The sequence below is a fragment of the Camelus ferus genome, chromosome 7 (assembly GCF_009834535.1).
Source record: "Camelus ferus isolate YT-003-E chromosome 7, BCGSAC_Cfer_1.0, whole genome shotgun sequence".
In the NCBI taxonomy this organism is placed as follows: Eukaryota; Metazoa; Chordata; class Mammalia; order Artiodactyla; family Camelidae; genus Camelus; species Camelus ferus.
In genome coordinates, this window is record NC_045702.1 from 6,261,798 (window position 1) to 6,279,813 (window position 18,016).

General features: G+C 43.8%; 4 non-coding genes across 4 annotated transcripts; 3 read left to right on the plus strand and 1 right to left on the minus strand.

Moving 5' to 3' along the window:
• The first annotated feature begins 3,335 nt into the window (after positions 1–3,335).
• Positions 3,336–3,407, plus strand: TRNAC-GCA. The gene has a single exon. It is a non-coding gene; the product is annotated as a tRNA-Cys (tRNA).
• Positions 3,408–8,328: 4,921 nt separating this feature from the next.
• On the plus strand, positions 8,329–8,400 carry TRNAC-GCA. Its single transcript has one exon. It is a non-coding gene; the product is annotated as a tRNA-Cys (tRNA).
• Positions 8,401–10,075: 1,675 nt separating this feature from the next.
• On the plus strand, positions 10,076–10,147 carry TRNAC-GCA. The gene has a single exon. It is a non-coding gene; the product is annotated as a tRNA-Cys (tRNA).
• Positions 10,148–14,676: 4,529 nt separating this feature from the next.
• TRNAR-GCG lies at positions 14,677–14,748 on the minus strand. The gene has a single exon. It is a non-coding gene; the product is annotated as a tRNA-Arg (tRNA).
• Positions 14,749–18,016: the final 3,268 nt, after the last annotated feature.

Here is an 18,016-nt window from a genome sequence, read left to right on the forward strand (position 1 = left end):
CTCTCTCTCTTTCTCTCTCTCTCTCTCTCTCTCTCTCGGTTCTGTTTGTTTCTCTGGTGAACCTAGCCAATATACTGAATGATAATTGATAAATAGCACTACTTTTGCTTACATTTGAGATTTACCATCATAAAAGTTAAAAAAAATTCCTTTTTCATAGACAAATTTTTAATAAAATTTAAACATACAAAAATCTAATTATACAACAGACACTCCCCCCCCCCCAAAAAAAAACCCAGTTTTCATTTTCTGCTTCGGATTTGGTTGCATATCTCACAGTAATAAACGACATAGGGAATGCAAAGGGGAAAACTTTCTTATCTCACTCCTCTTAGCACCATGGAGGTCAGCTGACACTTCCAAAGGAACTTTGCTGGAAAAGCAAGGTGAAACCAAAAAGCACAGTCCCAGAACCTGTCACTGTGGTTTCACTCTTCAGCAACCTCACTGGCACCACAAGCCACGCAGGCGAGGTGACAGATGTGTGAGCCCTTGGTGAGCATCTAGCTACTCAGCTGTCAGGCCAGGTGGGTCCCTGTCCCAGGGGTTGGCTTCACGGCTCATTTCGCTCTGGGTTTAGGGGAGGAACGTGCCTCCCTCCAGCCTCTAGAATGCCCCACTTTCCTTTATACTCAGGATGGTGAGATCCCTGAAACTTGAGCATAACATCACCCCGTGAAAGGGAAAGCAGAGTGAGCGGACAATGGGTGGGACTGGCCATCAGCAGGGCTGCCCCTGAGAGGCGCGTCTACAAGGAGGTTTAAAGTGACTTCTTCAGATCAGTGTATCACTAACAGTGAGCTCTGACCTAATCAACGGGTATCACAACCTCACAGCCTAACGCAGTGGGTGATGAGCTGTTATCTACTGAATATTTTAGAAAGAAACCAGACAGTAAAGAATTGGCTGCTGTTTTATCCAGCACTGCCAGGCAGACAGAGACCCAATTCAGTCCGTGTTTTAGAAAGAATTCTTGCAATATGGTCACCAGTTTTAGTTCTGGAGTTAGACTGTCTGAGTTACTGGATTTCTCTAAGCTTTGGTGCCTTTATCTCCAAATCAGGGATAATAATCGTACCTATCTCAGAGGGTTGATGTGAAGAGAAAAGGTGACAATTCAGGGACAGCGCTTAGTACCAGGTCCTAGGAAGGCCTGTAAGAGATGTCTTGGAAGGATGGAGAGTAAGTAATGGAGTCAAAGGTGTCCTGGAGGGGAGACGCAGAGACCAGTTAGGAAGCTGGGTCTTCCTACAGTTCAGGTGCAGCGAGTCTTAATGGAGTTGGTAACCATGGTTTCCTGTCCCCCACCCCCATGGCTGCTCTTCCCCCCACCCTCCGGCGGGTAGGTCTTGTGCCTTTAACAACACAGGGAAGGGAATTACTCATTTGGAGGAATAACGATTAGCACCCACTCTGTGCCAGCAGGGGGCGCGGCGCGGGCGTGGCCGGGAGGAGATGCCTCAAGACCCCCGTGGGCTCAGAAGGTCCCTGCTCACCAATGTGGTCAAGACCACATGGAGGACCACATGCCCACCCCACCCCTAACACTGTGGTACTCGGAAAGCGCTTTTAGAACTTAGGTGTGATACAGGGTGGGGGAGGGTTTGGGGGAGTCCCGAGGTTAACTCATTAAATTTCTGCCACTCAGTAGGATGGGACACAAAATAAAGATTAAGCTGTTTTGTAGAAAAAAGTTAAGTATCTTCCACCCTTCAATCTGCGGACTAAGATCTGTCCACACTGAGCAGATCCCGGAGCCCAGAGACTCGATGGAGCAGGGGCATGCGTTTTCAGGAGGCCGAATGACCCGGCGCAGTGACCCAGGAGGGGGGCATGGGGACACGCCGAGGTTCCCAGTATGGTAGCTGTGATTCTGGCCTCTAGAGACAGGACGGTACTTTGGAACAGGAATAATTTGTAATAATTTTCCGTGGCCTGAGAAAATACCCTCAAGAACATTCAATTCCCCTTTGCTCTGATTGCAGCCTCAGGAAGCAACCTTCTGAGACCTAATTTGGTTTCCCGGGTAACCTTGAGGCCATTCTGGCTTATTACGCATCTTTCTTCCAGAGCTTGACTAGGGAGGTCTTTAGAGCTAGGTCAGAAAGGGTCGCATCCACAAAGTCAGGAGTCTGGTCTGCAAGTCTGGAAGCCAAGGTCCATACATCGATGACCACACCGAGGTTCTGCCAGCTCAGGATTCAGTGCCCCGCAGAGTGCACGCCACAAGCCCGCAGCACCGCGGGGGCTGGGAAGTGAAGGGCGGGGCGCAGAGCACCCCAGGGACGGTGATGTTGCTGGCAGCTGTGAGCCGCAGTAAGGAGCCCGTTCCTCCAAGAGTGACGTCTTCTCTTTCAGGAGTCGGTCCTAGGGAAATCATCTGAGGAGTGGGCCAAGATGTGTGTTCCTGTTCATCCAGTGTTGTTTTATAATCCTGGGAAAAAATCATTCACTTGCCAATACTCTTAACTCTTTTTTTTTTTTTTTTTTCAAAGAAAGGCAGATTGCCGAATGCAGCGCCTCATTTGTGTCTGGAGTCTTGGCCGCTTGACTAGCCTACATTCTTCTACAGTTGGACCTCGAGTACTTGTTTGGAGGTTCTAGCCTGGGCTCAGCTACTCCCAGACACTTGACCAAATAACCATCCTCCTATACTGGGGAAGGCCCCTCTCACTTCAGAATAATTTAAATAAAACAGTAGGAAATTATATCCAATTGTATAGCACAACATAACCAAGAAAGTCTCAAACAGAAATGCAATGATGGCACGGTACTAGAAAATGTACAACTCTGCAGCACAGGCTTTCTGGGTTCCAGAAGAAGTAGGTCCAGAGCCCAGTCCCAGGTCCTGTTGCTGTGCGACATCGAGGTTTAGCCCTGCCCACTCCTCTTCCCCGAGAAATCTGAGGCTGCAGCTTTCCTGGCCAGGTGCCTCTCCTGGGGTTAGCCAGGGCCCTGACAGCCTCCGATAGGTCCCATGCCCTGGTCCCTGGGAAAGGAAACCAAAACAGAGCAGGAGATGGGGAAAAAGAAAAAAGAAATGAAGCATCTTAGATACTAAGGGGCTGGGTGGAGGTCCTCCTGTACTCCGTAATAATAGCAGCAACAACAATAACAATACTAATGAGGGAGGGATGAGAAGTGCTCTGGGAAGAGGGGTGTTTGGGTGGACACAGGTGTGCAGACTCAGGAAGGAGAGCAAGTGGGACAGGTGTGGAGGTGGATGCCCAGAGAAGCAGCTCAGGCAGCTCCCCAGGGAGACACAAGATGGTGAGAGCACAGGTTGGGAAAGCCTGCAATTATGAAAGTATTTTATAAAGAGCATATAGACAAGTGGGGGTATAGCTCAGTGGTAGAGCATTTGACTGCAGATCAAGAGGTCCCTGGTTCAACTCCAGGTGCCCCCTCTATTATGAGGCTTTCTTTCCAGAGGAAGTTACACCTTTTCCTTATGCATGGAATCTAAATTTCCAACGAGTGGTAAAGACCTAAGTGTTCCTCCTGTGACATTTCTCACACATTACATTTTTATCTCCTCAGCCGTCTTCATTTCCTGGAGGGGTAGAGGAAGTCTGCCCTAAGCTTCCTCTGTGTTTCCCTTGTGCCTAATTATCACCATCCTGATTTTATTTGTTTATACCAAGCTTGCTTCAAAAAAATAGGATCTGAAGCAGCTTGCAATAAAAGATACAATAAAAGTCCACCAATCCAGCAAGTTTAAAAAGGCAAGGGCTGACTTATATGAGGCCGTCAAAATCATAGAGACAGAAAGGAGAATGGTAGGTACCAGGGGCTGAGGAGGGTGGGTGGAATGGGGAGTTACCGATTAAGGCAGGCAGAGGTTCAGTTTGGCAAGATGAAAAAGCTCTGGAGATGGATGGTGGTGATAGTTGTATAACATTATGAATGTACTTAGTACCATTGAACTGTACACTTAAACGTGGCTAAAATAATAAATTTTATGCTATGTGTATTTTACCACAATTTTTAAAACTGAAGGGGAAAAAAGCGCAAGAATTTAAACGTTTGGGAGAGGATGTAAATAATTATTCTTAAGAGCCCAGGTTAGGAGAAGCTACTGCTGCTGAACACAAAATGTATTTCTGCACTTCCTGGTAATCAAACGGCAGTGAAAACATACCGATTCATCAACTGAGTAGAATATTTTATTAGCTCTGAAAAACAGCAGGCATTCATATGATAAGTCTTTATAGATAGAATATTAGAGAGATGATGGCTAGTGCCAAGGCAGCCAAATATAGTCACAAGGGTTGTGTATTACACAACTCCACCAGTTACATTATCCCTGGAGTTATGCAACATACTGACCCTAGATATTGGCAAAATTTTATCCCCTTTACTAAAAAAAAAATATATTAACTGTGCTACACACACAAACATATCTTCTGTCTTCTGGCTGTGTTCTCATGTGGTAGAAGGGACAAGAGAGCTCTCTGGGGTCTCTTTCATAAGGGCACTAATTCGTTTCAGGAGGGCTCCATACTCGACCCAATCACTTTCCAATGGCCCCACCTCCATATATCATCACATTAGGGATTAAGTTTTGGCGTATGAATTTGGGAAGGAGGCGTACCACAAACGTTGTTTATAAAATATGTATAATTCAGGGAAAGCTTTCTTAAACACAGCTCCCAAATCACAAACTATAAAAGATAACTTTGATTGCACCAAGATTTAAATTTTTATATGACAAAAAATTCCTTAAACAAGAGATGCTGAATTTTCACAACGCATATGATGCAGAATATATTTAGACCAGAATATAAGCAAGATGAAAAGTTTCTGGAGCTCTGTTGCAAAACATCATAAATATACTTAACACTATTGAACAGTCCACTTAAAATGGCTAAGATGGTAAATTTTATATTATATGTTTTCAACCACAATTTAAAATTTTTTAATTATTTAAAAAGATAATTCCTAGAGAGTAATCAGAAAAAAAGTTACCCCAACAGAAAAATGGACAAAGACAGAATAAACAATTCACAGAAGATGTTAAATAAACATGAAAAGATGCTCAACTTTGCTAGAAATCAAAGAAATGAAGATCAATTAAAACAATATAGAGGCACCATTTTTACCTCTGTCTCAAAAGTTAGGATAAGTTGAGATTTAACTAGATCACAAGTTGATGAGAGAGAAAATGGTATTTTCATTTGTTGAAGATGGGAGTATGATGGACACACTCACCTATGGAGAAAAATTTGGCAATAAAAATAGTCAAAACAAATATTAAAATAATATAAAACTATAATTGTAGAATTATAAGTGTGCATACAATCCAGAAATTTCATTTCTGGGTATATTCCCTTGAGAAATTCTAGCATAAATGCATCAGGAGATACATACAAAGATGTTCACTGCAGCAGTATTGTTAATGTGCAAAAAGCAGGAAACATTTTTAGTATGTCCATTAATAGTAGACTATAAATAAAACTTCCTGGATTCCTATAATGTAATAAAATAGTTCAAAGGAAGTCTTAACTGAGAGTCCAAGATAAAATAGGTATCAGGTACCAAAGGCAGGAGGGCAACAGTGCCCTGCAGATATTTGAAAGTCAGGTATAAGAGGGTCAGTTTGTTGGAGATCAGAGTATTGATGAGGAGGACTTTTCTGGAGAGAAGGGGGTGGATTGTTCTTTTTGAGAAGAAGAGCTGGGGGTATCCTCCCCTAAAGTGTAGCGGAGGGGCTTCACAGAGTCACTAGAGGGCTGGGGCCCTGGAGTTGAGGTTTGCAGTGAGGTGTGTCCAGCACGAAGCTGAGCTGAGGCACCTGCCCCGCAGGTGGGAAGGAGCCGCGGCTCTTTGGAATCAGCCTGTCCTACCAGAGCGGGTGGGAACGGAAGGCACATGAGTATTTCCTGCAGGCCACACCGGAGAGCACCACTGTGGAGTAACATCAAACTCCACACAAGAGGATGGGTCATGGACCCCAACAGAGAGAGTCTGTGTGACACAGATTCCAGAAAGCCAGGAGAAAAATGCTTTCCCAGGTCATGGGAGCAGTCGAATGTTCCCAATGGAGGCTTCGGAGGAATCCCATGGAAATGCCTGAAATGTAATTGCAAACACTTACAAGGCTCAGAGAAGGCAAATCCATCTTACTACAGTACTGACCAAGTAGGAGGTTTCTTATTCTCATCTTCTCCTCCCTCCCTTCCTCCTCCCCACCCTAAGTGCTAGGAATGAATGCTAGGTGGAGGAGAAAGAGGAGGGACCACGTCCGCCTTCTAGGGGTGGAAAGAAGTGGAAGTCAGTTTCAGAGTATTGAGTATTACATGGAACTGGACATTTGAATTACAAATTCAGACTGCAACCACAGGACTTTCTGTTACCTAAGAATGATCATTAAAGTCACTTGGGCAAGAAGAATATTTCACTGAGAAAGTTTAAAGGGACAGTGAAAGGCAAAAGTGAAGTTGCTTTTATTATTACCTCTTGAGTCCTACAAATTCAATGTACCAAATATAAGAGCGATATAGATAGCTCTCAAAAATATATGTCATAACAGAAACAGGCTCACAGATATAGAAAACAACTTATGGTTACCAGGGGGGAAAAGTGGTGGGAAGGGATAAATTGGGAGTTCGAGATTTGGCAGATAGTACTACTATATATAAATTAGATAAACAAGCTCCTACTGTATAGCACAGTGAACTATATTCAATACCTAGTAGTGACCTATAATGAGAAAGAACATGGAAAGGAATATATACATGTATATGTATGACTGAAACATTATGCTGTACACCAGAAATTGACACATTTTAAACTGACTATACTTCAGTTAAAAAATGGAAAAAAAAATATTGTCATGTGCAAAAGAATTTAAGATGCAGAACTATACTTTCCGCATTATGCAACTTGGATTTTAAAAAAGATACACAGAACAATAATAAATATTGTTACAGAATAAATATTTTACAGAATGTAAAAGTATTAAAAATGGGACTTGAATCTAGATTATATAAAGTTGTCAAAATTCAAAAAAAATCCCAGTTAGAAAATGGGCAAAAATATATGAACAGACATTTCAGTGAAGAATATACAGATGGCAAATGAGCACTTGAGGGGATGTCAGCATCACTAACCATTAGGGAAGGCACATTAAAACAACAGTGGAATGTCACTACACATCTATCGGCATGACTAAAACAACGTCAAGTGCTGGTGAGGATACAGGAAACCTGGCCCACTCATATATCGCAGGTAGGAATGTAAAATGGTACAACCACTCTGGGAAACAGTTTAAGACGTTCTTACAAAACTAAGTATGTGCTTAGTACATATGATGGTTAATTTTGTGCATCAACTTGACCGGGCCACAGGGTGCCCAGATGTTTGGTCAAACCTTACTCTGGGTGGGTCTGTGAGGGTGTTTTTGGATGAGATTAGCACTGGGGGGAACCCAGCTGCCATGACATGGGGGTACATCAAGCAGGGAACTGAGGCCTCCTGCCAACAGCCTGTGAGGAACTGAGTCCCCTTTCCAACAGCTGTGTGAGTGAGCCAGCTTAGAGGGTTTCCTTCCGCCCCAGCTGACATCTTATTCACGACCTCATGAGAGACCCTGAACCAGAACCACCCAACTACGCTACCTCCAAATCCTGGAACCTCTGAAACGGAATGATATAATGAAGATGTGTTGTTTTAAGCTGCTAAGTTCGGGAGTATGTTATACAATACCTAACGAATGCAGAGTCCTTCTGTCATCAGTCTGACACCTCCCCTAGAATCAGCCAAGCCTTTGGACCACTTTGGGAAATGATACCAAAGACAGTGATTTTTTTTGTCTTTTGGGAGAGAAATCCAAAGAAACAAAAAGTTTAGAAAAGTTTAGTTTAGACGTCAGCACGGATGGCAGGGGATGGCTAGAGGAAAGACAGGAAGAAGTGAGCAGTGCAGGAAATGATATGTAAGGCAGACTAAAGTAACAACTTGAAAGTTCAAGTGCCTTAAGCAGGTGGAGAATCTGGAGGTGAGGTGGGAGAGAACGTCATCTCGGCCCCACGCTGTAGGCTGTTTTGACGTGATCTCAACTGAAAAGCTGCGGGTGAACCTCTGAGCTTCATCTTCTTCCTGGATGTCAAGCCCGGCACAGACATTGTTATCTCCGATGGAACCTTCAATGACCTTCCAAGCTGGCATCAAGAATGACGGTCCTTTTTGGAAAAGGAGGATAGTTAAGGCATAAAGGGGGAGATTACAAATGAATGGGACTAACAGCTCTCCACTGAGTCAGAATGGGCAGCCTGTGTGTGTGGAAGTGTAAAGATGTTTATTAATTACACACCACTGGTAGCAGGTAGGGGTATAGCTCAGTGGTAGAGCATTTGACTGCAGATCAAGAGGTCCCTGGTTCAAGTCCAGGTGCCCCCTTTACAAGTCCTTTTTTCCCTCACTGAGCTGAATTGACAATACTGAGTTTATTACAGAGACTCCCCTCAAAAGCAGGAGGCTGGGGATGAGGAGTATAAAAAAAAAGGAGGCTGGCTGAAACCTATGAAACAGCACCCAGATGGCCACCCCTCATGACTCAGAGTCCAGTCAGGCACTCAGCACTGTCCTGGAGATAAGCGCAGGACCAAATCCATACTTAGTATCCTCATTGAGGGTCTGTGTCCGGAGACCCCAATGGTCCAACTTCTGTGTTGTCTAGGGTCCAGTCCAAGGCAAAAATTGTGCTGGTTATTTTAACAGAGAGAATTTAATATAGATAATTGTTAATCTGTGAGTCAGTTTCCTAGGGCTGCTGTAACCAAGTGCCACAAAATAGACGACTTAAGACAACAGACATTTATTGTCTCACAGTTCTGCAGGCTAGAAGTCTGAAATCCAGGGTGTGGGCAGGGCCAGGCTCCCTCTGAAGGCTCTAGGGGACGGTCCTTTCTGGCCTCTTCCCAGCTTCTGGCGTTTGTTGGCAACACTCAGCATCCCTTGCCTTGTAGATGATTCATTCCAGGTTCTGCCTCTGTGTTCACATGGCCACGTCCCTGTGTGTGTCCCTCTCTTCTTATAAGGACTCCAGTCATGTTGGATTAAGGGCCCGCCCAACTCCATTGTGGTCTCATCTCAACAAATTACATCTTTGACATCCCCCTCCAAATAAGGTCGCATTCTGAGCTACTGGCAGCTGAGATTCAACATATCTTTTGTGGGGAACACAATTTAACCCACAACAACCAGAAATCAGAAAGCATGAGCAGGAAGACTAAGTATCATGGAGGCAGTACCTGCGAGACGCGGCTCCCACGCCCAGGCTGTGGGAGCAAAGGGAGGAGGATGAACTTGTTACAGCCTACAAGCTTGGGGAGGAGGGGCTCTGTGTGTATGGGCCCCAGACCCCTAAGGTGGTGTTAGTGTCCCTGAGGAGACATGACAAAGCTGGCCCTGTGAGCACCAGACTGCAGGCGGCAACCACCTAGGATGGACTGTCACTGCCGGGCAACACGGACAGGAACCCAGCAGGCAGGAAGGACAGGTGCTTCCTCCTGCTCTTCCCAGCAGTTCCCCTCTGGAGCCCTATTGACAGGACTACCCAGGTAGCCACCTGACAAAGGATGAGTGTGGTTGATGGAGTCCCAGACCCCGCAGCACAGAGTGGGGTGCAGAAAGGTGGACTGGGAGCTTAAGGAGATTTGGGGCAATGGCAGAGAGGTTAGCCTGCATCCTGGGGTGCGGCATTGTGTGGAGAGCTCTGACCATATCCAGTTAATGTGTGTTCTATCTTTGAGGCGTTGTGTGTTTGGCCGGGCTGTTGGGCATTTTGAGTCTCGAGTGCTAAGCACAAAAACCATAATGGAGATGTCACTATAGATCCTTCCAGCTGTCAGGGGACTACTCCCAGGGCTATGCCCTCCTCCAGGATTGACAGTAGAGAGTTTGTGGAGCTGTGAGAGGTGGGACCCTGTTCCTTCTACTCAGGCAGGGAAATGAGTTTGCAGTAAAGCAGGTCTGGCAACTCAGCCAACTCATCCCACAGGGGCAGCTGGGGCAGAAGCGCTGGGTATGGCAGCACAGTGAAAGGTGTTAATTGGATCTTACTGGCATGCCAGGGGGTATAGCTCAGGGGTAGAGCATTTGACTGCAGATCAAGAGGTCCCCAGTTCAAATCTGGGTGCCCCCTAGTCTTTTAGTCACTGATGGTGGCTTCTGCAGCGGGTGAAGGGTCAGAGGAGATGCTTCTGACCCAAACAAGGCAGCTCTGAGCCAATGACATGCTTGTCCCACTCCTCTGATCCCCTCCCCCCTCCCCTCCCCTGGTCTACCACGCTGTCCAATGTGGACTTTGATCTCCTGGCTGAGGATGAGGACTTTTTCCTTGGAGGCAGCCAGAGAGAAATCTGAGATCACCTACAGAGGAATAATAATTCTCAGCAGTAGCAAAGGAAGCTAGAAGATAGTGCAGTAACACAGTCAATATGTAAGAGGAAATAGCAGCCAGCTCAGAATTCTATTCCCAGCCAAACCATTCTTTGAGAACAGACACAAGCTCAGAGAGTTTACAGCCAACAGATGCTCACTAAAGAAAATTCTAAAATAGATACTTTAGGGAAAAGTAAAATGATCCTGTGTAGAAGGTCTGAGATTCAAGAAGGAATATTGAACCAAGAAATTGATAGATATGCAAGTAGATCTAATATAACACAATACTATGGCAAATTTATCAAGTTTTTTAAAAGATAGAATTAAAATACAGGTTAACATTTTAAGAAAAGGGCTGATAAGAGTTAAGATGTCTTTATGCAGTTTGGGAAGAGGATAAAGATGTTGATTAAATTCAGTTTTTAAATTTACATGCAGGAGCTTTCAGTGTACCATTCTAAAAGCTGTAGTTTTGCCAAGCAAAAGGGAGTAAGGGAGTGGAGGGCGTATGCTAGTGGTCTTGGTAAACACTCATTAATTCTAACAATTTATTTGTTGATTCTGTTAGATACCTACGTAGATGACCTTGTCATCTAAGAAATTTGAAATTTGTATTTCCTTCTTTCCAATCCTTGTTTGAGCTCTTTTTCTTGGCTGGGACCTCCAGCATCATGTTGAATAAAGGTGTTGCTGGTAGATAATTTGTCTCATTTTGCTTTCAAATTTCACCATTAAGTATATGTTGAGGACTATACTTTTTGTAAATGGTCTTTATCAAATTAAGAAATTTTCCTTCTATTTCTAGTTTGCAAGAAAAATTTATCCTCGATCAGTATAGAATTTTCTCAAAACCTCCCTTTTTTTGCACCTGTTGAGATAATCATATAATTTTTCTCCTTTAGTCTATTAACATGGTAAGCTACACTTACTGCTTTTTGTAAAATAAACACACTTTTCACTCCAGATAGAAACCCAGCTTGGTCATGAAGTTCTATCACTTTCATATATTTGTGAATTTATTTAGATAATAATTTGTTTAATTTTTTGTACCTATTATTATGAGTGAGATTGGCCTACATGTTTTTTTTTTAATACTGTCTTCATTGGGTTTTGGTATCAAGGTTGTGCTAGCCTCACAAAAGAATTTGTAGAATGTATACATTTTTTCTATCCTAAGATTTTTATGTAAAGATTGAGCTATTTTTCATTAAGTGTGTGATAAAACTCACCAGTGAAACCATCTTAGCTGAATTTTTTGTGAAAAAGTTTCAAATACCTGTTTTAAAATAACAATTTAAAACTTTCAGGACTATTCATCTCTTCTATTTCTTCTCCTGCCAGCTTTGGCAAGTTGTAGTGTTTTTAAAGTTCTTGCTCAACTTCCACTTAACATAGTGGTAAAGTCCTTGGACTCTTAAAACTTTATGATGGATTCAAACTCTGGATCTTATCTGAGTGACTCTGGCAAAGATGCATAATTCTCTCAGCCTTAGTTTTGCTGTATATAAAATGGGCATGATGATAGAAATGAGCAAAATAATAGTGCCTCGTTTGTGGAGTTGTTGTGAGGAAAAATAAATTAATATTTTAAAAGTATATAGAATAGTGCCTGCCACATGGTAAGTTCCTTGTACAGGTTTGTTAAATAGATTTAAATTTTTTGTACATTATTTTTCATAATATTCTATGATTATTAAAGTCTAAAGAATCTGCAGTTTTTAAAAAATTCCTGATATTGTTATTTTTGTCTGCTCTCTTATTTTTCTTATCAGTTTCACCAAAAGTTAATCAAACTTATTTTGCTTTTCAAAGGTCAACTTTACATCTTGTTAACCTTTTGGTTGTTCATTTGTTTTCCATTTCATTCATTTCTTCTCTTCCTTTTATTTCCTTTGTTTCTCCTAGTGTTCTTTTATCCAGTTTTTTTCTAACTTCTTGAGATGGATTCTTTGTTTGTGTTTATGCTTCTTTTCTAATATATTGCTCAAAGCTATACGTATTCCTCTAAGTGCTGACTTAGTGTCCATCAGTGGATGAATGGATAAAGAAAATATGGGGTATATATATACACACAATGGAATATTATTCAGCCATGAGAAAAAAGGAAACCTTGCCATCGGTGACAGCGTGAATGGAATTGGAGGACATTGTGCTAAGTGAAATCAGCCAGACAGGAAAAAAAAAAAAAGCCAAACTCATAGAAACAGAGTAGATTGGTGGTTGCCAGGGGTTTGGGGGAGGGGAAAATGGGGAGATACTGATCAAAGGATACAAACTTTCAGTTATAAGATAAATAAGTTCTGAGAATCTGTTACAGCGTGGTGACTGTGGTTAAGGATATCATATTGTACACTTGAAAGTTGCCATGAGAGCAAATCTTAAGCATTCTCACATCCTCCTAAAAGAAAAGGTAACTGTGTGAGGTGATGAATGTGTTTTAAATAGATTATAGTTTTATTTGTCAACTGCACCTCAGTATATCTGAGGGGGGAAAACTCTAAATTATTCATGATGTTTTTGTCTTATTCTGTAAGTTAATGAGAAAAGTATGTAAAAATTTCCTGCTCTGAATCTAGATTTGTTTTCTTCGCTATTCTGTCAAGCTTTTGCCGTACATATTTTGTAGCTATGTTATTAGAAACATAAAAATCAGGAATTCTTATATCTTCCTGGTAAATTCAGCCTTTTATCATTAATTAGTGATCTCCTCATCTCCAGTAATGTCTCCTGTCTTCAAGTCTGTTTTGCCTGATAATAACATACACTCACTTTCTTTTTGTTAATGTTCTGCAAGTCATATAGTTTTCCATTCTTTTACTTCCAATTTTTCTGTATGCCAAGTTTTAGATGTGTCTTTTGTAAACAGAATATAGTCAGCTGGTTGTTTTAACTCAATGCGATCATCTTTGTCTTTTAACCTTCATTTTGTTACTTTTAATGTAATTGCTGATGTATTTGTGTTCACATTTACCACCTTATTTTGTGCCTCGGTGTGTATCACTTATGTTTTTCTCTCCTTCTTCCTTTTTTTGTTTGATTGATTGAGATTTTTGTAATGCCATTATTTCCACTATTAGTCTGAAAAATATAAATGCTATATCTTCTATTTTAGTGGTTATGCTAGAAAGTCAATATGCATAGTTATTTCTCAAAGTCTGTGGTTAACCAATAACGTTACCCCCCTCTTAGGTAATTACAAGCATCTTAGGACACTTTAACTCCACTTACTTTCCTCCCAACTTATATGCAGTTTCTGTTTCTTACATTATTCCATGTATTGTTTAACCTCATTGTTATTGTTTTATACAATGTTCACTCAGCTTTATTCATATATTTACTATTCCTTTGCCCCTTTCTTCCTTCCTACATCTCTGTCCTTCCATCCAGATCATTTCCCTGCTAATTAGAATATACCTTTTAGTGCCTGCCTAGTGTTGATGAATTCTTTCAGTTTTTGTTTGTCTGAAATTGTCTTTATTTTACCTTCACTCATGAAGGATATGTTACCTGAGTACCAAATTTTATGTTAACAGTTCCAGTGTTTCAGTACAGTGGTCCCTCGGTATCCATGGGAGATTGGTTCCAGGATCCCTCACCACAGTACGAAAATCCATGGATGTTCAAGTCTCTTATATAAAATGACATAGCATTTGCATATAACCCATGAACATCCTCCCATATACTTTAAATCATCTCTAGATTACTTATAATACCTCATACAATGTAAATTCTATGTAAATAGTTGTCAGCATTTGGCAAACTCAAGTTTTGCTTTGAGGAACTATATGGAATTTTTTTTTCCAAATATTTTTGATCAGCAGCTGGTTAAACCTGTTGTAGAGGCAACACCCCCAAGGAATTCCCGGAGAGGGGAAAGAGGTTTTGCTTCTGACATGGTTTTCAAATCGTTACAGTCACCTCTGGAAATCGGGAAGATGTATGTACACCCTCCACTATCGTAGTAGCAAGAGCAAAAAGAGAGCCTCCTTTCTGGGGATTACAGGGAGGGTGAGGGAATGAGAAAGAGAAAGTGGAGTCTCCACACAAGCCATGAAGGGCGAGTCCCCAGGAGGAGGTGGGGGTGGGATAATGTCATCAGCCTCTTCACAAAAAGGTGACCCCAGTACCTGTTGTCAGTAGGATGGTCAAGGGAGGCTCCTTGGAGAAGGTTCTAGTGTGGACCCTCAATTTTTATAACAAGACATAGCACATTAATTTAGTATTCAGAGGAAGTGGGTAAAGGGCTGTAATTTCAGCCCCTGCTTCATTAATTGAAAATGTGAGCGAAGGAGGGGGCACCCAGATTTGAACTGGGGACCTCTTGATCCGCAGTCAAATGCTCTACCGCTGAGCTACACCCCAACCTGTGCCCAGACTTTCATCAGCGCCTTTTCACCCAGGGCCTTGTGCCCGGCTCGCTCCGTGTCTATTCAGCTCTTTCTGCGTGTCCCGGGTGGTAGCAAGTCTTCTCCACTAGCGTCCACTCCCCCATCTCCCCTCCCCAGCCCTCCTCCTCCTCAGGTCATGGTCATGACACCACCCTTTACATCTGGAAAGGTCATTTGAGTCTGTACTAGTGTTTCTACCTAAGCCAGTGTATAGTTATCACAACAAGAGCAGTTGGTTCCGGGTGGTTAGTGAACCTCACACTCGGGGCAGGGAGAGCCTCCTCCACATTCTAAGGCCTCAGGGGAGGTACTCATTTTTTCACTCATTCATCCACTCAACAAACACTCATGCAACATGTTAGGTGCCGGGCCCCATCATCATTGTCCCTCTTCCTCAAAGTCATTGGCCCACGAATAAAGTATTTCCAAAGAGTGGCGGAAGCCCAGGCAGAGAGCTGTGGGAGCAGGGAGTAAGGAATTACCGTGTCTGGGAAGCCAAGAGGGGCTTCTGGAGGCGATGGGCAAGGAGGAGTCTGGGGAGGCTTTCCGGCCAAGGGAGGAATAAGAACACAGGTAAATAAGAGGGTCAGGTGTGTCTGAACTTAGTGAGGCCTGAGACTGATGTCACACAGAAAGGGTGCTTATCAACCCTTCCAAAGGAGACAATTTGGAAGACTGGATTCCTGCTAATGCAACAAATGGGACTGTCTCTCTCTCTCTCTCTCTCTCACACACGCACCACATAATCTCAATTAATTAAAACCCCACAGTTGTCTAATTCGAGACATTTGGAGGATCCAGGTTTGCCCAGATAACATCAGAACATGGTGTTTACTATAACACATGTCCCCCAGCACTGGAGTGCCACCAGGGCTGAAGGTGAAAATTGCCTCCTTATTTGATTTCTTGCTTATATTTATTTTCACAGTTAAAAGTAGCCTTAGCAAGTGGGCAACCAGATTTGAACCAGGGACCTGTTGATCTGCATTCAAATGCTCCACCCCAAGCTATACCCCCAGGCCTACTCTAATGGCTAATTGCACTTCTTGGTCTGGGCACCTGTCTGCTGTTTCTGGACTCTTACAGCCCAGCTCTCGGGAGCAGGCAGCCTGCCCCGTGCCAGCCCGGCTCTCACTGCCTCACCACTCACTCATCCACCTATAAACACCTGCTAACCAGCGTCTATGTGCCAGACATCCTTCCATCTCCTTCCATTTCCTCTTCCTCTCTGGCTCCGCCTACCTCTGTCATTCCGTTTCCATCTGCCCTGCAGTGGGTAATCATTGGCCTTCCCAGCCTAACAAAGCCCTGGTCCCTTCCTCCCCTCCTGCACTAGGGCGCTGAGGAGCAGAGAGGGCTCTGCACAGACAGGGGAGCAGGGACAAGAACCTAGCAAGGGCAACACCCCCCGAGACACAGAGAACCCCTTCTCCCTTTCCCATTGGCTGCATTCACTCAACTCCCTTCACCCACTCAACCTGCAGATATTGTAGAGAAACAGAGTGAATCCATTCCAGATTCCTTCTCAAGGAGAAAACTGATTTGGGGAGGGGGTGGGACACCATGGTAACTTGCTTGTGAGTCCCCTGGGCATGGAAGACAATGGCTTGCAAGCTTCACAGCAGAGGGCAGGTGGCTCTGCATGGGCAGCGAGAACACGGAGGCAGCCAGGGAGGAGGCTGTCCTCTAATCCAGAAGGCTGGGTGCTGGTGCAGGACAGCACCGGAGTGCGCCATCCCCAGCCACTAATGGGGAAGCCAAAAAAGGCTTCAAGTCCCTGTCAATCCTCCCCAGGACCCCATCCTCTCTCTCCAGAGGAACAGACTCCAGTAAAGCCTGCGATGCTCATGGGGCTTTAGGGAAGTAGCTATTGTGTCCACAAATACTGAGGAGGGTCCTAGACCCCATGGGCTGATTTGTGACAAGTTTTCCTGGCACTGAAATTGATCGCACACTTCTCTTGTTGGTCAATGCCTTCTTCCTCCATTGATCCAAGGGGGTGACATTTTCAGTTTCATCCACCGCAGGGGAAGAGGGTGGCCATCAGCCCCCTAGCACATCTGCTGGAGCTGGAACTGGTCCCTAACTGGGCGTCCTGGGGCCCAACACCTACCTATATAGAACCTCTCCCTCATCAGGCGAAGCCAGGTCAGCCCAGCCCGCTGGGCAGCTACCCTCGCAGAAAGCAGGCAGTGAGGCTGCTGGCGGCCCCTGCTCCATATTGGACCCCCAGCCCTCAGGCTCCTGGCCATTATCCCTTGCATTCCATGATCCCAGCTGCCACTCCAGACACCCCTGGGAAGGGGACTCATCTGAGCAGCTCTACTAGGAAACAGGCCTGAGGAGCTAAAGTAGCCAAGGGTGTGTCCACTGGGCTCAGAGGGACAGGCCCTGGGGGAGATATGCCTCCACTTGGGCTTGGTCCTTGGGAGGTAGGGCAGAAAGGACCCCAAGAGGAAACACTCTGAGGACAGTCTGTGGGAGAGGCCAAGCCACCGAGACACTGGGGGTGGGGAAGGGACAGCTCCTCCACACGCTTTAGTTAATTGTGGTTACCAAGGAAAAGGCCATAACTAAGCAGAGCCAAAATTTTCAATTACTCAGTAAAGCAAGAAATGTGGGTTCTAAGCAGTGTATGGCTTTTCAGCCAGACAGAGAGAGCTCTCACTGAGCCATAAGCACAGGAGCTGCTCGGGTGATGGGAGAGGTGGGAGAGAATGGGGCTGGAGGGTCCTCTACCCATTTGTTGCACAAAATGTTCAAGGATGCTGTTGCTGCTGTGTTGTGTTGAGGAAAAACTGGCAATGTTTACACTGTCAATACCATTAAGCAGAAATCTTTTGGCTTTTCCATAGCAAATTTCATAGACTGTTTTATTGCTATGTCATATTTTCAACAGTTAAATAAAACTGGTTTCTTTCTGAGACTGAGGGCGATGTGGTGATGTGGCTTTTAGTTGGGCAAAAATTTCTTAGATATAACGCCAAGAACTCAATCTATAAATTGGGCTTAGTCATTAAGAACTTTTGCTGTTTGAAAGACACTGTTAAGAGAATGAAGACAAGTCACTGTATGGGAGAGAGTATTTGCAAGCCATATATCTGATACAGGACTTGCACCATAATATATAAAGAGCCCTCACAACTCAATCATAAGAAAACAAACAACCCAAACTAAGCTCCACCTCTACAGCCCAGAGCTTGACACAATGATTCAAACAATCCAATTCCAAGCCTGCTTAC